Source organism: Pteropus medius, unplaced genomic scaffold, assembly GCF_902729225.1.
Source record: "Pteropus medius unplaced genomic scaffold, Ma_sr-lr_union100, whole genome shotgun sequence".
In the NCBI taxonomy this organism is placed as follows: domain Eukaryota; kingdom Metazoa; phylum Chordata; class Mammalia; order Chiroptera; family Pteropodidae; genus Pteropus; species Pteropus medius.
Window position 1 is genome coordinate 22349426 of NW_024350319.1, and position 6111 is coordinate 22355536.

Genomic DNA, 6111 nt, shown 5'->3' on the forward strand with positions numbered 1-6111 from the left:
TTGCATTTACATTTAAAGTTCTAAAAACAACCCATCTAAAATTCATTTTTTATTCAAATGGGTTTGGAAGAATGTTTTCCCAGCAGCCTTTGGTTAGTCTAGTTCCAATTACAATATGTATTTGGTAGGCAGTATTACTTAGGGGAAATATTTAGGTTTTGGAGTCAAATAGCCAGATTTTACCTCTCAGCGGCTTTGTTACCTTGGGCAAATCATTTAACTTTTTTGAATCTCAGTTCATCTATTAAATCTAGGTGATATTGTCTTGATATAAGAATTAACTGAAGTAAGAAATGTTAGTTGACTCTTAAATAATAAACACTAACAAATGTATCTATTCTAAGAATAAACTATATAGTTAAATATTCTGAAATTCAGACTTATTCAGATAAACAGTTTATAAATGATTGTTTAAAATAGCGAGATGATAATACATGAAGACTAGCTTTCTAATATAGCTAAGAAAAACTGCAGAGGAAGAATGGCTAGTTTTTTTGTAAAACTTAAATAAGAGATGATTTTTAGGGTATTGACTTTGCTTTCACAAAGTGAATAAGTACGGGTTGGACACAGTCTGGACAGCATGTGTAAAAGCATAGAGGTGTAAAAGAGCATCATTGCTGTAGAACACTAAGGAGTTTTATGTACTTATAAATGGATAGGTGTAGTAGGAAATGAGGCAAAAAAGACAAGTTTGGTCCAGACTGGAAATGGCTTTGTATGTTATGCCAAAGAGTTTATGTTTTAACCTGGAGAGCATAAATAGGCAATTGAGATTTTTAGGTAGGGGTGAAGACCCTTGAAATGAAGACCCTTGGGACCTTTTCGAAGAACTAGAGTGAGTATTGGGATTCTGAAATTGAATGATGGAAACTTTTGCAAAGACTTTTTTAGGGTGCAGAAGATTAATCATAATGGATTAAAAAGCCAGTGTAAAGGCAGTGGTTGTTTAGCTTTATGCTGTTTATGAGAGACATACCTGAAACATGAAAACACAGAAAAGTTGAAAGCAGAGGGATAGAAATAAATATTTCAGGGAAATAGTCACTAAAACAAAGTAGATATAACTAAATATCACGCAGAATAGATTTAAGTACAAAAAGCATTATTAGAGTTAAAAATTACTGCTATAACTCATCTCCAATATATGTTTAAGTAACAAGTAAGAAGCTATAAAGATTCTAAGTTTATATGTAGCTAATAATTTAGTACCCAAATATATAAAGAAAATAACAAAATTTTAAGTTGAAATGAACACATCTGTAATCATACAGGGAACATTTTTATACATTTACTAGGAATTGATAAACAACAAAAAAGAAGTTGAAGAGTTGAATGACAGTTAATTTTGATATGGAACTCTGTACCCCACATTCTTTCAAGCACTTCTAGAACATTTATAATCCGTTAACTCACTATGCTGGAAAACATGAGTTTCAACAAACACCAAAAGATTGTCATATATATCACTTTCTCAGACCACAGTACGATTAATTTAGAATATAACCTCCCAAATCATGTATGTTTGGAAATGTAAAACTAGCCTTCTTGCTACTCATGGACCATTGAAAAATTTATGATGAGAATTAGAAAACTTTTAGAACTGAGTGACATAAAAAATATTGTATATCACATCTTATGAACTGCAGCCAGAGATATTCTTAGAGGAAAAATTTTAAGCCTCCTATGCATATATTAAAATTAATATATGATTGAAAAGGAATAAGCTAAAACATTTAATTTATGTAATCAGGAAAAGGACATGAGAAGAAATAGCATCAAAAGAAAATAGAAGTAATAAAATAATAAAGATAAAAGTGAAATGGATGAGTAGAAAACAAACAATAGAGAGGATAATCAAAACCTAAATCTTGTTTCTTCACAATGACCAATGTGATGGGCATTAGATAAGATTAATCAAGGAGAAACAGCATGAAAAACAATATTGGGATTTAGAAGGGATTCCTAAATTACAGATTTAGCTATAATTTAAGAAGTTAGACTAAGGACCATGAACCATGGTCAATAGGAAGATAAATTTGAAAACTTAGACTGAAAAAACAATTCTCCAACAAAATGTAATTTCACAATACTAGCTTAAGAATAAATTGAAAACCTGAATAGATATATAGCCATTAGAGATATTGAATCAATAATTAAAAATTTGCGAACAAAAAAGCAAACCAAGGAAAACGTGATGACGACAAAAAGCCAGGTCCATTGCAGTACCCAGAGGCTAAAATGAAAAAGACTTATAGTATCAAACTTTGGCAAACTTGTATTAACTGGAATCCTCATACATTTCTAGTGGGAGTGTAAATTGTTAGAACTATTTTGGAAAACTGTTTGCTGGTATCTGCTACAGCTAAACATAAGTTACCCTATGATCCAGCATGTATTCCAACATAAATGAATGCCTATACCTATCAAAAGACACATGCAGGGGCCCCTCTCAAGGGGCCACAAAACCAGCGCATCCAGAGGCTGACTCCAGACCACAACAGAGCACCTCCTGACTAGCTCCATTAGCGGTACACGCAAAGGGTGGTTGCAGCAAGTACACAAGTCTGCTAAGGCAAATCCCACTCAGTGGGGTCAGCCCCCATACAGCAACTCTTACCCTGTGGGTGCAGCCAGTTCCCACAATTAGTCAGCCTGAACGTTAATCCCATCCACTGATGTACTAATAACAATAAAGGCTTGGAGACAACAGAAGATCACACACAACCCACACAGAGATCACGTCCAGAGCCCCTGGCATAGGGTATCAGGAGGGTGCACCAGTGGGCCACGCAGGACACCTTCCACATTAGGTCATCTGGCCAAGGTTGAGAGACAAAACAAATATTCCTGAATGAACACAGAAAGGCTAATAAAATGAGAAAACAAAGAAACATGCCACCAGTGAAACAACAGGAGAAAACTTAGGAAAATAAGCTAAATAAAATGGAGGCAAACAAGCTACCAGAGGCAGAGATCAAAATACTGGGTATAAGGATGCTCAACGAACTTAGGGGGAGAATGGATGAGCACAATGGGAATCTCAACAGAGAGATAGTAAGCATAAAAAAGGACAGAGAAACCATAAAAAAAGAACCAGACAGAAATGAAGAATATAATAACAAATGAAGAATACACTAGAAGGATTCAACCATAGATCAGATGAAGCAGAAGATGGAGTTAGCAAACTGGAAGACAAGGTAGCAGAATACACCCAATCAGAACCACAGAAAGAAAAAGGTATTTAAAAAAATGAGGATAGTTTAAGAAACCTCTGGGACAACATAAAGTGTAACAACATCCGAGTCATAGGAGTACCTGAAGGAGAAGCGAGAGAGCAAGGGATTGAGAATTTATTTGAGAAAATAATGACAGAAAATTTCCCTAACCTGGTGAAGGAATTAGACATACAAGTTCGGGAAGCACAGAGTCCCAAATAAGAGGAATTCAAATAGACCCACACCGAGACACATCATGATTAAAATGCCAAAAGTCAAAGACAAAGAGAGAATCTTAAAAGCAGCAAGAGAAAGGTAGCTAGTTACTTACAAGGGTACCCTCGTAAGAATGTCTGCTGATTTTTCAATGGAAACTTTACAGGCAGAAGGGACTGGCAAGAAATATTCAAAGTTACGAAAAACAGGAATCTAAAACCACAAATACTCTACCCAGCAAGGCTTTTGATTAAAATGGAAGGTGAGATAAAGAGCTTCCCAGACAGAAAAAAGCTTAAGGAATTCATCACCAACAAGCCAGCATTGCAAGAAATGTTAAAGGAACTTCTGTAAAAAGAGAAGGGGTGAAAAATTAGAAATAGCAAATATGAATAATAAAATGGCAGTAACTATGTACCTGTCAGTAATCACTTTAAATGTAAATGGATTAAATGCTCCAGTCAAAAGATACAGGATAGCCAAATGGAAAGAAAACAAGACCCATGCATATGCTGTCTGTTAGAGATCCACTTCAGATCAGATGACACACACAGATTGAAAGTAAAGAGATGGAAGAAGATATTTCATACAAATTGAAATGGAAAAAAAAAAAAAGCCGGGGTAGTGATACTTAAATCAGATAAAATAGACTTTAAAACAAAGGCTATAATAAGAGACAAGAAGGGCATTACATAATGATAAAGGGGTCGATAAATCAAGAGGATATAACCTTAGTAAACATACATGCACCCAATATAGGAGCAGCTACAAACATAAAGCAATTGATGACTGACATAAAAGGAGAGATAACAGTAATACACTGTAATACAGCAGAGACTTTAACATCCCATTGACACAAATGGACAGCTCTTCCAGGCAAAGAATCAACAAGGAAACAATGGGCCTAAAAGACCACTAGACCAGATAGATTTAATAGATATTTTCAGAGCATTTTACCCCAAAGCAGCAAAATATACATTCTTCTCAAGTGTACATGGAACTTTTCCCAGAATAGACCACATGTTAGGACACAAAACAAGTCTCAATAAATTTAAGAAGATTGAAATCATATCAACCATCTTCTCCAATCACAGTGGTATGAAATTAGAAATCAGATACAAGAAAAAATTGGAAAATACATAAACACATGGAGACTGAATAATATACTACTAAAAAATGAATGGGTTATTAATGAGGTCAAGGAAGATATCAAAAGATACCTAGAGACAAGTGAAAATGAAAACATGACTCAAAATATATGGGACACAGTGAAAGCAGTCCTAAGGGAAATTCACAGCAATCAGGCCTACCTCAAGAAACAAGAAAAAGCTAAAATAAACAATCTAACCTTATACTTAAATGAACGAGAAAAAAACAGCAAACAAAATCCAAAGTGAATAGGAGGAAGGAAATAATAAAAATCAGAGTGGAAAGAAATGAAATAGAGTCTAGAAAAATAATACAAAAGATTAATGTAAACAAGAGCTGGTTCTTTGAAAGGATAAACAAAATTGACAAACCCTTAACCAGACTCATCAAGGAAAAAAGAAGACTCAAATAAATAAAATCAGAAATGAAAGAGGAGAAATAACTACAGACTCCACAGAAAACAAAGGATCATTAGAAAATACTACGAGCAATTATATGCCAACAAATTGGACAATCTGGAAGAAATGGACACATTCCTAGAAACATACAGTCTCCTAAGACTGACTCAAGAAGAAACAGAAAATCTGAACCGACCACTTATCACCAAAGAAATAGAATCAGTAATCCTCCCAAAAAACCTCCCCCAAAACAAAATAGGTGAATTTTACCAAACATTCAAAGAAGAATTAACACTTATTCTCAAACTATGCCAAAAAATTCAAGAAGAAGGAAGGCTCCCTAACTCCTTTTATGAAGCCACCATTACCTTGATTCCAAAACCTGACAAAGACATTACAAAAAAAAAAGATATGCCGTTATCTTTTATGAACGTTGATGTAAAAAATCCTCAACAAAACATTAGCACACTGAATTCAGCAATATATTAAAAATACCATACACCATGATCCAGTTGGATTTATTCCTGGGATGTAAAGTTGGTACAATATCCGCAAATCAATTAATGTGATACACCACATTAACAAGTACAAGATAAAAACCATATGATCATATCAATAGATGCAGAAAAAGCATTCGACAAAATTCAGCATCCATTTATGATCAAAACTCTCAGCAAAGTGGGAATAGAAGGAACATGCCTCAGCATAATAAAGGCCATATATGACAAACCTACAGCTAATATCATACTCAATGGGGAAAGGCTAAAAGCATTTTCCTTAAGATCAGCAACAAGACAAGGATGTCCACTTTTACCACTCCTCTTCAACATTGTGTTAGAAGTCTTAGCTACAACAATAAGACAAGAAAGAAATAAAAGATATCCGAAATGGAAAGAAAGAAGTAAAATTCTATTTGTTGATGACATGATACTGTGTATAGAGAACCCTCAAGATTCCACCAAAAAACTGTTAGAACTGATCAATGAATTCAGTAAAGTAGCAGGTTACAAAGTAAATATTCAGAAGTCAGTGGCATTTTTATACACCAGTGGTGAAATTTCAGAAAGAGAAATTAAGAAAGCAACCCCATTTACAGTGGCATTGAAAACAATAAAATACCTAAGAATCAA